Genomic DNA, 19,001 nt, shown 5'->3' with positions numbered 1-19,001 from the left:
ATAGGAGTCTTGTGTGCACCTTGATATTAGGATTGAGCTATAATGTCAGGAGGTGAAGAACAGTTGTCTGTCCCTATGGAAGTGTTTTATATTATTTACTTGTAGTAATAATGCTTAAGTGTGAAAAGGTGTTTGTGTGCATGGAGAAGAGCTGTGTTGTTTTTGTTTTCATGGGAGGACTGTATTTGGGAATCTGTCAAATGCTGACTGTAAACTGAGTAGTAGTTTTTGAACCCTGTTGAGTGAAGAAAAGCATCCTTAATCTGGCAGCTTGGCAGCTGCAAACCGTACATGAATTTTTGGCGCAAAATTCTTGGTATTAAAAAAACCCAAACCAAAACAAAAAACTTGGGTTTTGCTAAGAAAAATGAGGAGGGACTGATTATCTGTTCTTAGCGGTTCAGCATTTTAAGATCCACTTAAGGGAGACAGTGCTTTTGAGAAGAAAAGTCCTTTTCTATTTTATGAAAAATAAAACATGCCTTGTAATATACTGATAACATGAATAACCAACTTCTCTATAAGTAATAACTTCATTATGATTGCAAGCTATGCCTAAACTCTTGCAAAGCTTAAAGGTAAAGTGACACCACTATTAAGATGTGTATTAAACTGTATAGAATTTGGTGCGTCTGCATCCTAGGCCAGTTTTACTTGCCCAGCACTTTGGAAGCACTGTTTGTTCTACATCTACTAGTAGTGTTAGTAATAGAAGGAGCTAACATTTTTATATGAACTATTTACTTACACTTGAATTAGGTCCTCTCTAGCTATGTTGAAAAATTCAGTAAGCTCAACGTAGTGCTCTGACTTTATTTTTCACCTGAGTAATAATAAAAACATTTTTCTGTATTGAATCACTGCCTGAAGTGTCAGAGGACTCTTTTTTACTGCTCAGTGTGATGCTGCCCAAGTTCTTAGAGTTCAGCTAGCACAAGTATATACACACTGTTTATTTTTATATGGCAGCCTGTTTTGATAACTGGAGGAATTTCTACTTCCCTTGGGTGCTGTAAATAAATGTGATGTACAAAAAGCTACAGTGATTAAGAATAGCAGAAAAAGACTGCATAAAAAGGAAAGGTTATTTAGTTGGAATTGTATTCTCTGGTAAAAAAAACCAAACCCAAAACACATTTGCAGGAGTGTGAGGACATAGCTTAAAAAGTTAGGAATAATGTTAAGATCACAACTACTTAGCGGTCATCATTTGTCATCTTAATTTGCAGTAGTGTCATCAAGATCTGCAACAGCTCTCTGTCTTTTGAAATTGAATGTGCATATTGAATGGTTTCAAATATATCGGTGCAAAAATGCTGCATTAAAACTTAATTTGCCGTTCAACACCAAATGAGCAAAATCTGTTTCTAGTTTCAGTGTTAAAATCAAGAATGTCCCTGTATTTTCCTTTACTCCACTTTGTTTAACTTGATAGCTTCAGTATTAGTTTACTGGGGTGAGCAATACCACGTGCAAAGCACTGGCTAGGGATTTGTGATAATTGGATTCTGTTTCCAAGTGTGTCAGTGGAGAAGTTTGGCTGTCATGGTACGTTTGCCTCTGTGCGTTGGGGATGGGGCAGCTACTTTTCTGTCTTTGATGTCTTTGCTTGGTAAAATTGTCTTGTGTTTCTGACCTGGAATATCCATAATGTCAATTGTCATGGACCTTAAAGTAGGCAAGATGCTACTTTAGGATAAATGCAAATACTTAAAAGAAGGCTACTTTAACAGCTATGATAGTAGAAAAGAATAGCAAATAGGTTTGCTGTGCTTTATATTTGAATGGAGAAAAGGTAAAAAAGTGTTTTCAAATGACCATATAGCCCAGTTCATGCACAGCCTGATTTTGTCTAGTATCTGTGATAATGCTTTTGCTGGAAGATTTTTTTTTCCTTTTTGTATTAAAAAAATAAAAAGAAAAGATATTATTAATACAAATTAGTTAGAAGCAATCTGTGCTACAGCAGCTAAAGTGTGCTTGAAGCGTCATATTAAACAATTAAAAAGTTAGAATCTTCAGTGTATTGTTGTCATGGGAATAGAAATTTGAATGATTAACCCCCTTCTATTTATAGCTGTTTTCTCTGAGTTAATATTCCTGTTCTAGTTAACTTCTAGGTAAATTCTGGGAGAAGGCAGAGCAATTCCTGCCTCAGTCTATCCTTGCAGTTAATCGGTTTAGTGTCCTCAAGTTACTTTTCTTTTTAATGTGAAGTTTGCAAATCATCTTGCTTTTCAGATTTTTGGCTTTGTCAACAGATTTTTGGTAACTTGTCAACTTTTATGGCATGCAACTGCAGGATTTAAAGAGACTGTCAGCATTTGGTGACCCCTTTTTGTCTTCCTATCACTGCTCGTTGATTTTTAACATACTGGTATGTCACTGCTTACGAGTGATCTTCTGGGGCTGTTGGCTCATGAGGACAGGAGATGCAGGTTGAGTATGCTGTACTGATAAATATATACCAAGTGTTAGGAAATTTTTTCATCCTCTTGATGCCAACTTTTTAAATTGTTATTATTGTTAATTTAATTGGGGCTTGCTGGCCAGGAAAGTAGCATGTTACTTTTACTGTGTTTTTGAACTCTGTTTGGGGAGTAATAAAAGATTTGTAGCTAGGTAATGGCAGTTGTCTTGAAAAGCAGGCAGTGTGTTTTGTTAGACCTCCTGTATAAAAACGAGTCTTCAGAAACAGCAGGAATCCTGGAACTTTCAGCTCAAGCTTCTCTCTTCAAGCTAATTTTGGGGATTCACAGACCCAGTTAACCTGAAGAAAGATTACTTTGGGTGTGGTGGCAAATGAAATGTTGTGTTGTTTAATTTTCTGTTGTTCTGTGATGTACTTCTCTTTTCTGTGATTTGTGAGAAGCAAAATAGGATGATAAATAGGATGATTTGTTTCCTTATGACTTATCCTGGGAGAGAACTTGAAAGGAGTTAGGACAATTTGTTTTTCAATTCTCTCCTCAAGGCTTGCACCACTTGGTAAAACACTGCTTTACTGTCAAGTGTAAAGGTGAGGAGTTTATATCATGGTTTAACCATTATTGTTGATGTGAAAACTGAAAAGCCTCAAGAGTCATCGTTTTGATAGTGGATTTTACAGTGTGTTTTAAGGATTGCTTTCTCAACTACACCTTCTGCTGCTCCAGGGCTCTTCTGTGGGCCCAGGTTTGCATACATAACCTTGTACACTGCTGGTTTTTGGAGGTGAAAGAACATGCTCTGGAATAGAAGATTGTTCTTAGTGAAGTGGTTATCAAAAGAAAGTTCCTTTAGAGGTTTGCTATGGAAGAAGGAGGAGCTCATTCTCGTTTATCAGAGCTTTTAGGCCTGTTGTCAGCAACTGATGGAAATACTGTGAGAATGTTTGAGAATGTCTTGGTTTCAGACTTTGTCATGTTCCTCTTTAAGCTTGTGGCTTTAGAGATGTTACACAGAAAGTTAAGAGGGTTGTATATTAGTCTTTCCATCTTACTGTTCGTGGTTCGTCTCAGCGTCAGGAATTGCTTTGCAATTTAATCAATATCCAGTATAGAATTATTCTTAACCTGGTTTAGAGCAGTTCTGTTCACTGTAGCATCTGTGATGCTAAGAGTACAAAGTCATTCACCTATGTTTGAGATCTGCCAAGCAGACTGTTCTCATTCTGGAGGAAGCTCATTCCCCAAGTGTTTCTGTGCACTGCCGGTGCTGCTATTGCACGGGGTCATAGCTGGTGCTTCTCGTTGTGCGAAATTCACACAATGAGGAATACTTGTGGCATTGCACTGAAAAGGGCACCTAGAGAAACTTACAACTCTCATACTACTATAGCTCTGTTCCTTCTCAGAATATAGAATGAAATTTCTCACTGTGATGTGCATGATGCCACAAAACACTTCTACTTCTGTCAGAAATAAGCCAGTAGGGAAGATATTTCTTCAGTCTAGTGAAGCATTTTGTTAACGAAGGAAGCTTAAAAAATGCTGTATAATCTAAATTATTATGCTGAGCATTGAAACTGATCCAAATAGTGAGTTTGGTTTGGTTTTTTACATCAATGTTCTATAAATTTGGGTCATATGTGTAAAAGCAGTGTAAAATGTGAACACTATCCAAATCTGACTTTTGGATACAAATCCAGATATTTTTTTTCCAAACCAAGCACTCCACTGCTTATAGCCTAGAAGTAGTACAAATGCAGGTTCTGAAAGTATGTAATGTTATGAGTTGTCATGCTGAAATTATTTTTTTCCCCTTGCTGAACAATCCTCCCCTGCAAATACCCAGCCAAAACTCAGGCAAGGTTCCATGAGCCTGGTAGCTGCATGTGTGTTGAGTTTTCCTCTTTTCACTATGTAGTAACTTTCCTAAAGAAGACTGAGCAAAAGGTTATTAATGTGAAGGGGAATTTTGTTTTTCTAACAAATAAATACAAATTGCTGATTACGGTAGGATTTATTTATCATCTCTAAGAAAGAATCTGTGATAGCCTCACACTTTTTCTTGTTAAATATGGATGTAGCAGATCAAAAATGTTAGAAAACTTTCAGAGGCTTTAAGGAACAGTCTACCAACATATATTTGCATTGCAACTTTTATGATACTGAAGAAAAAAGAGTTTTTAAAAGGGAAAAAAACAGTCTTGCTAGAAATACAGGAGTATATATAAATATATATTAGAGTATATTAGTATATATTAGAGTATATTAGAACCCGAGAATGTGAGTATTTATTTCTGTATTAGAAAATTGGGTCTCAAAAATCATACCCAGGTACATTCTGTGTCGGCAGCTCTGCACTGATTGCCTTTGTACTGCCAATCCCAGACTCATACAAAAGGGCTAGGAGGAGTAGGGATATCATGATACTTCTGACATTTCAGTGTTTCAGAGGAGGGGTAATAATTAAACCAAAAGCCCAAACTGCTGCACAGATTTGCTATTGGGTTTCCATTCAGTTTTCCCTGTTTTTAACCACCCCTTTAAATGCAGATCAGATTTGTTGTTGAGCGGCTCATATGAGCAAGAGGGTGACCCTCTTTGCTTTCTTCAAACTGCCCATCTTGATTCCACATTCCCCTAGAGGTACTCTGCTGGTTTGTAACAGAGTTGAGCTTCTTGGAGGATTTCTATACACACACTGAGAACCTGAGTTTGTACATTCTGGTGTATGCATACATCCTTTGATAACAGTATGAGGCAATAGAGATGTCACCAACTGCAAGAAAGGAGTGAGGAGCAAGAACAAATTAAAATGCCCAAGTGTTTAATTACCTAAAGGTGTTTAATAGATTTGCTTTTGAGTGTTGGATATAGCTGAAGGTACACTGCATTTGTTAGCTGCTTGAATTTTTCCTTCTTCAGAACAAGAAACATTAGTGTTTATTTTCAGATGGTGTTTACTATATACATGATGTTAGTGATGAAATACCCCTTGATATTTATTGTGTGATAATATTTGGAATCAAACAGCAGGTGGACCACAGCAGCATGTCTTTGAAGCACACTTAGCCAGGCACTGCTCTTTGTTTGCAGTCTATTGCAATCCACACCAAGGAGTTTGTTTTAATTGCAAAGAGCAAGGGCTTTAAACTGGTGTCTGGGACAGAGTGGGAAGTATCCTAGTATCATTCAGGGTTGGAAGGGACCACAAGGATCATCTAGTTCCAACCCCCCTGCCATGGGCAGGGACACCCCACACTAGATCAGGCTGGCCAGAGCCTCATCCAGCCTGGGCTTAAACACCTCCAGGGTCGGGGCCTCGACCACCTCCCTGGACAGCCCATTCCAGGGTCTCACCACTCTCATGGTGAAGAACCTCTTCCTCACCTCCAGCCTGAATCTCCCCACCTCCAGCTTCATTCCATTCCCCCTAGTCCTATCACTACCTGAGATCCTGAGAAGTCCTTCCCCAGCCTTCCTGTAGACCCCCTTCAGATACTGGAAGGCTACAATTAGGTCACCTCAGAGCCTTCTCTTCTCCAGGCTGAACAGCCCCAACTCCTTCAGTCTGTCCTCATAGGAGAGGCACAAAGTGGCTCATAACAATTAATTACTGAAAAACTAATTGTTTAGTCTTGCTATTTATCTCAGTGTGTTCTTATTTATATACAATTAAGTAGTCACACAACAAAAAGCAGAATTTGGGAACTAAATTTGTATAGATTTGCCTTATTGGGCGTCTAACAGAATGTAAATAGGAAGTGAAACATCAGCATGTGAAAGTAGTGAAGAAAATGAACTACACAGAAGACAGCACAAGAAACAGAAGTCATGAATAGTCCTATTAATAATGTTTCAAATAGCTAAATAATTGCAATAAGATCTTTTCAGAACCAAGAGAAAGATTCACTGTTTTACTTCTCTCTTTGAAGTGCAAGTAAATGTTTATTCATTTAGTCACTTCTGGGTGGAACCAGTAGGGGTTTTTTGCAGTCTGTCTATGTCTGTGACGCACTGGTGAGTAGAAAATGTGTCAATAATAAGGGCCATGTTCAGATGTCCTGAATTTTGAGGAAATGCTTAGTCAGTGAGAGCTGTGCACCTCTGATCTTTCAGATTAACCCAGAGAGAAGCATTGTAGAAGGACTTCATAAACTTTAGAGTGTCTGAAAATAGCCTTGAGCTCAAGAAATGACTATAATATTAGTATAAGGTTTCTTTGTCAGACAATGCTGGTGTGGAGGTAATTTTATTCCTTAACAAGTCCTTGTGTTCTGTGTTATGTCCAATAATTAACTTAGCTTCAGAAGTAGGTTTTAGAACAAAAGTATGGGGCATAATTGTGGTGTGATACAGGACCAAAAGAACCAGTGTATCACTGATGTCTCACAGGTATAAGAGCTGCTGGTAATTAATGCCCCTCTCCTTGAGGTTTTTGTTTTCAATACTGCTTTAGATAGAATGAAAATGCATGCAATATCAAATTCTTTATTATTGCTTGCTATCTATTTTACTATTCAGAAAGGTGAATTGTAGTGCAATGATTGCAGACCAGTTGATTGGTGGCTCATTAGCTCTTCTTGCAGACACCTCTGTAGATATCACAAGGGCTCGTGCAGGGTGGTGGATTTGTTTGCACCTGCTTAAACTACTGCACAGTTGTTAAGTTAGCTCAGCCTTGAGTTTTTGAGCTTCACACCCTGTGTGTGTATGTGTGTGCATGTAGGTATGGATTTGTTGGAAGAGGAGCAGTGCACTGTGTCCACAGCTTCTAATTCTTCAATTCTGTAAACTGGATTGGGTGAAAGGATAGTTGCAGCACTGGCCTGAAGTGTAAGTGATCTGTGGGATCTGGGAGGGTTTGGGGGAGTTTACATCTTCACATGAATGAGTCTGCTCAGTCCAAACGAACAATTCCTTTGTCACCAGCTTTGGAGCTACTGAACCAGTTGAGTAATCACTTGTGTCCTGTGTTGTGCTGGAACTGGAAATGAACTGGAAAGTATTACTAACTTGACTCTGTGTTTACAAATCAATATAAAGCAAGCCTAAGCACTTGTTTGTGCCTCATTTCAAATCATAAAAACACTGCTGTTTTTAGTAAACAGTCATGCATAGCCTAGAACTGTGTGCTTTTTGAACTGTAGAGTACCCTCAGATCGGGTACATTCTCCAGCCCAGAATCCCTCTGAGGGCATTTCGCTATTTGGCAGTTGTTATAAGTTATCAGCGCTGGCAGCCAGCCCTCTCTAGTACTAAGCATATTTGCAGGGTCTCCCCCTTACAGAGACTTGGCTTGTCTTGATTTCGGCACACTGCTGTGAAATCAAATGAATGCTTGGTTGCCAAACAGAATAGGAGAGGGGGAAAAAAATTGCCATCTACTAGAGTCTGTTTTGGTTAAACTTCATTAATAGCAATGTGTTTCCCAACGGCTTTTCTCAGAGGCATTTCTTTTGAAGGTGGCAGAGCAGAAGCAAAGCAGTTGAATTATCCTGGGAAAAGAAAAATAAATTGGTTTTGTTTATTAGTCCTAAATCTTGCAGGTGATGCCTTGCCATCTGCAAGTACCTGTTCTTTGCTCCTTTTATTGGAAGGCCCTTCATTTTCCATAGTCATTAAGAACCCCATGTCTTGTGCTCTTTTGTTGACTGTATTGTAATGACAAAAGATTGTCATTTGCCTCACAACTTGAGACATATAAAGTTCCAAATTACAGTGTATAGGAGGAATATGGGGTTACTTAAGCCTTAGTATCATAAGGATATATCAGTGTGAAAGAGGGATATCCTTCCCTCTCCAAAATGAAATTCAAATGTCAGTAACTGACACCCTGATAGAAATAAGTATTTCCAAATCAAAGAGTTGATGAAAACTTTCAAGATTTTTTTGGTATTGTCTTACAGCTGTACACTGAAAGGAATTCATCAGCCTGTAACCAGATAAAGCATATTAGTATGTGCTTGTGTAATATAAATCTGGAACAAGCCTGTGGGACACAGCAGGGGATTTCAGCAAGCGAGGCACAGGTTGGTGAGGCTGGCTCCTGGGGCAGAGGGAACACGGCTTGTTGGGGTGATTCAGAACAGCGGAGTACAGAGCTCCTGCTTTGAATCACCCACTGGGTAAATGTAATTATGATACCAAGGTCTTCTTAATAAAGATGTGTCACTGAATTTAACTTCAAATCATGTTTCTGTTATCCATTTAACTTACAGAATAACACTGACCCACATTTTTTAGTTCTTCTTGAAAATGCTTTGATCTTTGTTTTGTTCATCTTCAGGAAAAAGGAGGGCTGACTTATTCTGACATCTCTCTCTTTGCAACTCCTTTGGCTTAGACCTTGATCTTTTGCAGGTTCTGTCTCTTCTTGTGGTTTTTTGTTTTGTTTTGGTTTTTAATAATTTATTTCCTGTGGCTATTGTTACGTGATGAGAGCTTGTAGGTATATGGCTGTCTTGTTTTGGTCAAAAGGATGTTGTGCAAGATAGGTGGGTTTCATAGGGCAGTTGTGTTCTGCATTTTAAAGTGCTTCATGCTTCAGAAAAGGTCAAGGCCACCAGCACATGTGAAAGCAGCACATGAAAAGGAACTCTGCTGTGTGTGTAACAGTACGCTGTCCCTTCTCAGTAAAATGAGGTCTCTTGATATTAGTGTACAAATAAGTGCTATCTTTAAAAGGGCAAAACTGGTCTCTGCCATTGAAGGGTCTATGGGCAGTGCATAATTAGAATGATGGCCATGTAGAGTTCTCCTGTTCAGATCAGTCTGCATGCAACACTGTGCAATATGCAGGAAATAATGCTTTTTCAGATGCAGGCTTTATCTTGCATTTCTAATATTTGCTGTAAGATGGGCAGTCTGTAGAAGTCAGAAGTGACTGTGATTTAGCCAGTGTGTGCTGCTGCAAGTTACTCTCTTTTCTTGTTATTTTAATTCCTGAGCTTGGGTTGCAATGGCTTAATTACTGGTAGTGAAAGTTCCTGAAGAATTTTTGTGCCTGTTGTTGAACTTTGGGACTAAGGAAGAAGGGAAAAGAATGTTGCTGTATGTGTCTCAGTATTTTCTTCACTTGAAGCTGTTTGGTCTATTTACTGATAGTTAATCTTCTCCTTGTCTCAGACTTGCTGAAATGGTGAGTTTCTTCACTGCTGAGTGGATAGCACAGGAGCTAATTCAGCTTGACATTCACTTGTCCAACATTCAGAGGTATTGAGAGCATGAAATGTGTAAGACAGCTTTGGGGTGGCTGAGGATGTGAACCAAAAGCTATAAAACACCCCAGCTCTATGTTTCTCTATGTATTGTTGTCCAAAACATCTGCTAGTGCTCCCAGTGCTGGTCCTGATGCCTTCCTCAATGCATTCTGCCAGAGCAAAAGGTTTAGTTGCAGAGAGGATGATATGGAAGGAACTGCTATGTCATGCCATTCAACACGCTCTGAGTTCGTCTGCTAAAGCAAAACAGAAGTATCCTCCCTAACAAGTGGTTTCTTTGTGTGCTTTGGCAGAATTCAGAGGAACCCATCTGATGGTTCTAGAAATTGTTGCGGCATAGGCAACCATAGGGCTATGGTTAGACAAGTAATTTCTATGTGATAACTTCTGTTGCTTATGAATGAATGGTGCTTGATTGTTTGGGTGTTTTCTTTCTTTCTGAGTGGCCTATTTCCCTAGCATATAATCATTTCTGGATTGCATTAGGTGCCAACAGGAGTTTTAGGCAAAAGTTTCTTGCATGTTACTCACCTTTCTTCCCTTGTGGTACAACTTGTTTAATAACACATCTGTGTCTCTGTGGACGTGTGTGGAGGGCAGCTATAGAACTGCAGAAAGTTTTGCTGCACTGCATGGGCATTTTGACACAGCACACTTTTGTGATTGCTGAATTATTTGTAAGATTATTAATGTTTTCTCTAAATCAGTTACAACTGGCATAAAACCAGCACCTGTGTAAGACAGGTATCATGAAAGGAGCAACAAAAATGACTGTTTGGCAAAATACAACTTCTTATGCAGAAGTGGCAAGCTGTAATGGAGCAGGATTTCTGTTAGGTCTGTGGTGGTGGTATTTCTGTAGAAGTGGTAGGAGTGTGGACCCATGGGCAAGTGGCCAGGGTGGTTTAGCTTTGTGTTGTGTTTTCAGCTAAGATCACATTAACAGAGACCCATGAAGCAGCCCTGCTGGTCATTTCCAGGCTCTGTTCTGTTTTTCCCCTGTTCCTCAAAGAGATGCACTCACCACAGCATCCAGTTTGTGTTCACCACCTGAAACAGTTGCTTCAGCTGCTTTTGATCTTTACTCTATTCCTAGGTTTATGCTTGCATATGTCCTACATAGATGTTTATGGGGGTGAAGAGGCCATCACTTTGTATTATGGTCTGTTAGGTGATAGTCACTAGCCTCTGAAAAACTTTCCACTCAGGCGCTGAAAGTCAAATGTGTACAGGCATAAGACGGGTTGACCGTGGTGTGATCTGTAGTTGTGCTGATAACCATCTGTCCTAACCTCTGTTTTGGTGTTCTGAAACCCAAGCAAGCTTGGTTAGCTAGAGAAATAAAGCTGCATGCTATCACCCTGTGATGAAGGTTTTGTTTCTAATGCTTGTCTATAGCCAGGGGTTTGTCTGTATACACAGGAATGTTTCGCAGTCTGGAGGCTTAGTCCTTCCCTTGGCTACCCTCAGCTGGTGGCAAAGGACCAGCAGGAAGCCTGTTGTCAGTGTCATGTCAGAGTTGCAGTGAAGGTGCAAACTACTGTGAGAATAGAGGGGGAAAAGGACAGAGCTATAGGGAAGTGAAGAAAAATTTAGCAAACAAGAAACTGGAGAACACAGGAGTCGATAAACTGTGGTGGGAGCTGTTCACAACATACTGGCTTGGTAAAAGTGCACAGTTTGTAGAGCCTGGATATTTTCTGGGCCTTGTGCATGTGACACCATACTAATACACGTTTCTTTTATTTCTCACCAATTTCTGGACAGGACATGAGGAGCATTAGCTCTCCTTACCTTGTCAGTGTCTTAGGGATGAACACAGTGGAGGAGGTTGACTCTAAGATGGGAATGATTTGAAGCATGATAGGAACCAAGCAGCCATCTCCCACCTTGTATCTATGATAAGAGGCACTTCACACACTCTCCCAAGCTCCTGCTTTCTGGCCACTAGCTATCGGTTCTGACTCTTCTTATTTCATAAGCATAAATATTAATGCAACTGTAAGACATCAGTGCCAAACTGGTACTTCAGTGTTGGTTATAAGAGATTTGTATTGTTTCTTTGGCCTCACAACACCTAAATTGTGTAAGGCTGCCTTCATTTTTGTCTAGTCTTCCTCTTTGGCTGTTGCCTGCTGTAGGCTTCTAGGCTTTAATAGTGAGATGTTTCTGGACTAGTTAAATTGTTAAGCACCACAAGGTAGTTTTCAAATGACTGTATATGGAGCAGCAACTCAATTTTTCAGACTTAAGCAGATGGAGCAGCAACTCTTTTTCCCTCAACGCCACAAAGAAATCTAAGTTGCATCACAATGCTCTATATGGTGATCCCTAGAGAGGTTCTGCTTTGTGTGGGACAGAGGAAATGAGAGCCCTTGTTCCTGATCAGTGTACTGCATTGAGTTTCCACAAGCACAGTGTGGACTACATAGTGTAGTTTAGCAAAAGAATTGTTTATGAGAGGAGAAGCCTAGTTAAGGCCTTTTGTTTCGTGCCTTGGCCTATAAACCTGGAGATACTATCAGTGCAAACTGATAGCACTGCTTTGTTTTCAAGGAGAGGTTAAATGTTTTTGTTTATTTCACTTTCCTGAGAGCCTGGTTTGCAAGTTAGAATGAAATGGAGATGATGGCTTGGATAATGTGTAAATATATCTGCAGGATCTTGGTAGGAGGAGACCTTGCTCCTGCTATTTCACAAGCTGAAATATGAATAGGAAGATGGGATCGTTTATGTCGTAAACAGAAATTTCCTACCATGAAAATACAGATCACAATTAAAACAAAACAAAACCCACCAAAAAAAAAAATCCCCAAACAAAAAACACACACAAAACCCCCCCACAACCCTAAACAACAACAAAAACCCCAAACCACAGAAACATCCCCTCTAAAGCAACAGAAACAACAAACCCCAGCAAAATAAAAAGCCAGCTTAAAGCCAGCTGTAAGAGAAAAGATATGGTTATGAGAGGAAAGACAACTCTCTCTCCCTTTCTTTTGTCTGTAATTGCAATGGATATCTGTTATCATACCTAAGTGGAGTGTACAAAAGCTTTAAAATAGCTGTGGTGGCTAAAAATGGCTTTGACTATGTAATTCACAATCATAACTGCATTGTTAGAGTAAATAACATCATCTGCATATTTTCTTCCTTTCCATTTTTCTTTCTGGTAACAAGTGTTTGAGGATTTGACATTCATTCAGTTGCTAGATTATGTGATGTGAGCATGGTACTGTAGTATTAGAAGAGAATGGAAATGGGTGGTTGATTAGGTATGTCTGCTATTAAACCAACTCATTCTTATTTGGTTAATTACATCATGTTGTGTTTTGCTTTTGTAGGCCAAATTGAGGTCATCTTGTGGAACCTTTGGAGAAAACAAGGCTAATAGTAACAAAACAATGTTCAAGAGAAGTACCTTCACTACACAGTCAGACTGAACCAGGAACAGGTTCTCTGGAGTAAGTATTACAGGTGGTTTGGTTTTATTTTTTCCCTTATAAAGTCTGTGGCAGTGTTTTTAGGCTGCTGTATTTAACTTTGTTACACTTGCATTAGGAAAAAAGGTCATTGACTCCATACTCATTTCAGTTGATCAGCTGGTAATGGACACTCTTTTGGACTCTCGTTAAGGCATCTCCCATCTTGGAAGCAATCATACCTTATGAAATTTAGATGAGCTTCAGATTATTCTCGGTTCCTGTGTAGTGTGGGGATGATTTTGAGCAGGAAGTGGCCTAGTATAGATGTTGTTATATATAACCCCTGATCTGCTGGCAGCAATTAAAGTTCCCTGTATCTTTCAGGGAATTTGTAAATTATTTTTTCTTGGCTGTAACTTTCCACTTTTGTCACTTTCTCTGTGGCTTTGATACTTTTGTTTTTAGTATTTTAGTATGTCTTGTATTGCAGTTCAGTCATCAATCCAACTAGTGTGAGTCTTCAGTTTCAGTATCTCAAATACATCTTTTCTTCACTGTCCCTAGTTAAATTCTAGCTTTTGTGAATTCTAGGCTGAGACACATCTCATTTATGATACAAGAAGCTTAGCTACCTATCTCAGGGCCTGTGGATTGCACCTTTTGGTACTGGATAACTAAACGTTTATATAGTGATACTGCGTAATTCTGAATTTCTGTTTGCTTCGCTTGCTTGAGATGGGAAATGCAATAATTTTTCTGTCACCTTGTTTGCTTCAGATTGTGAGATACTTAAATATTCTTGTAGATGTCAGAAGCTGGAAAAAAATCTGCTTAATATTTTTGTCTGCTCCAGAATTAACTCATGATGTGTGATGTGTGAACATAATTCTGCAGGAGTCATTGGAAATACGTTGCATAGCTGGGAATGAAAAAATATCTGATTGTTAGAACTGAAAGAGAGTGGAAACTGTTTACAAGAAGTGTATTTTGGCATATTGCTTTATTGCCAAGAGGAAATGACTCTTCTTAGCTTCTTCTTTAAAAAGGGATGTGCACTTAGTGTCATCACTTGGGTAGAAAAGTCTGTGAAACCTAGTCAGCCACGCCAGATTTCTCCTACTAGGTATTTTTCCCAAGGTGTTTTTAACTGGCAAAAATAACATGTTTAGATTGGTAATGGTTTAGTTAGTTAGTTAAAGCAGGAAATAAATGATTATAGAATTTTAAGTAAATATGGATTTAAAGAGGTTGATGTGTCTGTTGATTCCCCTTCTCTACGTCCTTGAACCAAATGCTACAGTTTTAAGTCAACACATGTAAACTTGTATCAGTTCCTGATCTAGGCCATATGTCACATGGCTGGCAAAGATACTCACAAAAGGTTCTTGTGGCAGCTGGCACTTGAATTCTGACCTCTGGATTTTCAGAAATTACATTGTATGAAGTAATTTGTCATCTGTTTACAACACAGTAGAAATACAGGCACCTGTCACAATGTCCAGGTAAAATAAAACCTATTTCCTGCTTACACACTTACTTTGACAAGGTAATTCTTGACTCTGGTAATCAAGTTACCAAAACAGATGGGCAGTAAAGTTGAAATTGAGCTTTCTAAACAAATGAAATGAAAAATGTCCACTGCTGACAGCTTTTGTCATTTTAAATCACTGTGTACAGGCTAATGCCATGCACAAAACTAGCTCCTGTGTTTAGTAGCCAGTAAGCTTGTGTTTCCTGCCCACTCCCCTGTTTATTTTTTGAAGGGACTTAGAGAATTTGGGTGTTAAAACCTAAAATAGATTGTAATTTGCCCTTTTGGGTGAAAGGTTTTTGAACCTGTTTCTTTGGTTTGATTTGGACATTTGTGTATGTCTGTGCAAATTTCCAGTGTAAGCAGCATCCACATTCACAGATAAAAAGCCAGGTGAGGCTCTCATGAAGTCTTAAAAGCAGATGTGGACTATTACAGCTGGGGAAGAGTAACCCCACCTATGGGTCGGGTTGGGACTGCTGTTGAAGCAGTTCTTGCTGAAGGCAGCAGCAGCTTTCTGGAGGGAGCAGCCTGAGCGTGTCCACAATGCACCCTCGCATAAGCCAGCCCTAACCATACGCTTGGCCTCACCCGGCAAGGGAGGCAGTTATTCCCTTCTGATCAGCCCTTCTGAAGCTTCATCCAGGCACTGTCTCCAGTTCTGGGCTCTCAAGAGCAAGAGAGGTGCACACAAACTGGAGAGTGCTGCAGCTGAAGTGATTAGGGGCTGCAGTTGAGGAGTGGGGAAACATAGGACAAGGAGGGAAAGATCTTTTAATATTTTTTTCCCCACTGCTCAAAGGAGGATGATAGAGAAGAAATGGCCAGATGTCCAAGAGGTGGAGGGTAAGATGAAATGTAAGTGGCAGAATACACAAGTTGCAACAAAAGAAATTCCAACTGAACGTAAAGAAAAAAGAAGAAATCATTGTGGGAGTAGTTCACTGTTGGAGCAGGTTGCTCATGGAGACTGTGGAGCCTCCATCTGTGGAGGCTTTCAGATTTGACTGTGCAAACTCCTAAGCAACACGTTTTAACTTCGGTGGTGAAAATAATCTTGGGACCAGATGATTCCCAGAAGTCCCTTTCTACCCTAAATTAGTCTGTGATTCTTAGATAATCGTAATTATTTTTGGTCTTTGTGATGAATGGCCAGGACTTCTTTTGGCTTTATTGCCATTTACTTAATGAAAACAGTATGAAACAGTGTGTGATTTTTAGGATTATTCTTTTCTCCCAAATACCATTTGGGGCTGTTCAGTCTGGAGAAGAGAAGGCTCTGAGGTGACCTGACTGTGGCCTTCCAGTATCTGAAGGGGGCCTACAAGAAGGCTGGGGAGGGACTTCTCAGGATCTCAGGTAGTGATAGGACTAGGGGGAATGGAATGAAGCTGGAGAAGGGGAGATTCAGGCTGGATGTGAGGAGGAGGTTCTTCCCCATGAGAGTGGTGAAGCACTGGAATGGGTTGTCCAGGGAGGTGGATGGGGCGCCGTCCCTGGAGGTGTTTAAGCCCAGGCTGGATGAGGCTCTGGCCAGCCTGATCTAGTGTGGGGTGTCCCTGCCCATGGCAGGGGGGTTGGAACTAGGTGATCCTTGTGGTCCCTTCTAACCCTGACTGATACTATGATACCATTGTATTTCAAATTGTCTTTCTATATAAGTGTCATGAAAAAGAAGCATAAAATGCATCTAAGCATTTGCATTAGACTTGAATGGTCAGCATTCCAGCATGCTCAGCATTGAATAATCCTTTTCATACAACTAATGGCTGTAGACAGCCACCTCTGAATGTGTGCAGGAGGAGACGCTGAAGGTGGTGTTGGAAAAAAGTTAATTGCAAAAATCCAGACCAGTCTGAGCAGTGTAAGAAACTGACCTGATCAGGCAGAGTGTCTACTCTGTTGAAGCATGTAAATGATTATTTTTTGTCCTCAAAGGGTATCTTTCCACGTTTTGGTATCTGTGACATCTTGGGATGTGAGACTTAAGCACAGGCTGCTTATCTGAGCCCTTCTTTTAGCAGAACATTCCACTCCTAATTCATTTTTCACCGTTTGCAATTATTTCCCTTTTTTACCTCTCTTTCTAAATGCATACAGTCTGTGTGCTGGAGAATAACCCCCTTTCCTCCCTTTCCTAGAGCTTTTGATTGAAATATAAGAAATAATTGAAAAGTGAATCCTTTAGTCCCTGTGTGAAGAGGTATCTATATATAGGAAAACCTCAAGTTTTTGATCTTTTTTATAGTAGAAAGTCATGTGGCTTGTCATGTAGAGATGTAACATTTTAATAGCTGAAGGAAACAGTTGGCTGCTGGTGAAATATCATGGTCTAGATCCAGCTGCACAGTTAAAAATGTGAGGAAATATTAACCCCTTACACATTTAAATGTCTTGTAAGTGGCATTTTTACTTCTCCTTTCCTCTGTGTTTATATCACTGTATCACAGTATAACTAAGGTTGGAAGAGACCTCGAGGATTATCAAGTCCAACCTATCAACACAGACCCCATGACTAGACCATGGCACCAAGTGCCATGTCCAATCTCTTCTTGAATGCCTCCAGGGACGGTGACTCCACCACCTCCCTGGGCAGCACATTCCAATGATGAACGACTCGCTCGGTGAAGAACTTTCTCCTCACCTCGAGTCTAAACTTCCCCTGGCGCAGCTTGAGACTGTGTCCCCTTGTTCTGGTGCTGGTTGCCTGGGAGAAGAGACCAACCCCTTCCTGGCTACAACCACCTTTCAGGTAGTTGTACAGGGCAAGGAGGTCACCCCTGAGCCTCCTCTTCTCCATGCTAAACGGTCCCAGCTCCCTCAGCCGCTCCTCACAGGGCTGTGCTCAAGGCCTCTCCCCAGCCTTGTTGCCCTTCTCTGGACACGTTCAAGTGTTTCGATGTCCTTCTTAAACTGAGGGGCCCAGAACTGGACACAGTACTCAAGGTGTGGCCTAACCAAAGCAGAGTACAGGGGCACAATGACTTCCCTGCTCCTGCTGGCCACACTATTCCTAATGCAGGCCAGGATGCCATTGGCCCTCTTGGCCACCTGGGCACACTCCTGGCTCATATTCAAGTGGCTGTCGATCAGCACCCCCAGGTCCCTCTCTGTCTGGGAGCTCTCCAGCCACTCTGACCCCAGCCTGTAGCTCTGCATGGGATTGCCATGGCCAAAGTGCAGCACTCGGCGCTTGGACGTGTTAAATGCCATCCCAATAGCGGAATGAGCAATTATTCTGAGTGGTAGAACAGGCAAGAAAATATCAGAGAGCAGAACTAGTACTGATTTAATATTTCCTAGTTTTTTTTCTTAGCCTATTAAGAGTTCCTGAACAATTCTTATATAGCAATGAGGCATGGGGACCCTACAGTTAAAAAAGAAATCAGTGAGAGCAGAACTCCAATATTGGCGTGTGTCTTCAGACTCATGACAGAGATCCTACACAGTCTTTTGAATAATAGCTTGGGCTGTTACAAAGCAAAATCTTCAGGCTGCAGTTGTACAAAACTACATTTTAAAGAATGAGCTTAAGAACTGTGAAGTGGCAAGCTAGTCCTGGGACTGGAAGAAACTGTTACTCCTCTGTCGCTTTTCTTCTATCCATGTCTTTGCTGGCGCAAGGAGTTACGCAGCTTTGTAGGAAGCTTGAGTAGCTGAGAGACCACTCTTGGTACCACTCTGAGCACTGTGAAGGAATGACATTTAAATAAGGCCTTTCATGTTTTCTGTACATAGATATTTTTAGAAAGCTAGATGGTGATATTTTTATTCTGATTTCTGGAGAAATTCTGACTAAACGGACACTTAATTTTCCATTCCATAGGGCCAGCTCATGTGGCAGCAGAAGTGAACTACTGGGAAATATTTATAGTACCCCATGATCTTTAAAAATAACTTCCCAGGCTACACTGGTCTTGAGTTCTTAACATCTTTGCTTTTGTGGGTAAATAACCATGACATTCCTGGAGTGGAAAAATCTTAGCTTGGCTGATTCAGGCATTTGTACTTGTAATCAAGTTATTTATGTTTAAAGTTGTAAGCAATTTAAGTTCACCTGTGCATCTGTAGAAGGCCAGAACTTTGAGTGGGCTTACTTTTCAGGTATGAGACAGCATACAGAATAAACTTGATTTGTGTGTGCATTAGATTTAGATCCCATCTTTAAAAGAGGGTCACTGTTGTTCCTGTGTGAACTGTGAGGTCTAGTGAACAGAAAATAGAGTTCTTAGTACTTTTTGCTCAGCGTTGGTGCTTTCTCTTGTCATGTTAAGCCTTTAAACAAAAGCCTAGCTGCAATTCCCTGTTAGACATAATTTCATCCCTGTGACTGCAGCTAGAGGGCAATGACTGTTTTCACCCCACCCTTCCTTCAGATATGGTTCCTGCTTGTCAG

At 40.3% G+C, this 19,001-nt stretch overlaps 1 protein-coding gene across 4 annotated transcripts in view; it reads left to right on the top strand.

Annotated features, from left to right (window-relative positions):
* The window catches only part of PIK3CB (phosphatidylinositol-4,5-bisphosphate 3-kinase catalytic subunit beta), a 96,015-nt gene that overhangs the window by 29,233 nt on the left and 47,781 nt on the right, over positions 1-19,001 (top strand). For all 4 annotated transcript variants that reach the window (XM_068145451.1, XM_068145452.1, XM_068145455.1 and 1 more), the window contains one exon: positions 12,994-13,113. The gene's annotated coding sequence lies outside the window, so the exon portion shown is untranslated. The remainder of the gene's footprint in view (positions 1-12,993; positions 13,114-19,001) is intronic.

This window comes from Melanerpes formicivorus, unplaced genomic scaffold (assembly GCF_026170545.1).
Source record: "Melanerpes formicivorus ecotype bairdi unplaced genomic scaffold, bMelFor1.0.p_v2 SCAF_12, whole genome shotgun sequence".
Classification (NCBI taxonomy): domain Eukaryota; kingdom Metazoa; phylum Chordata; class Aves; order Piciformes; family Picidae; genus Melanerpes; species Melanerpes formicivorus.
This window is presented reverse-complemented; position numbering and strand designations above follow the sequence as displayed.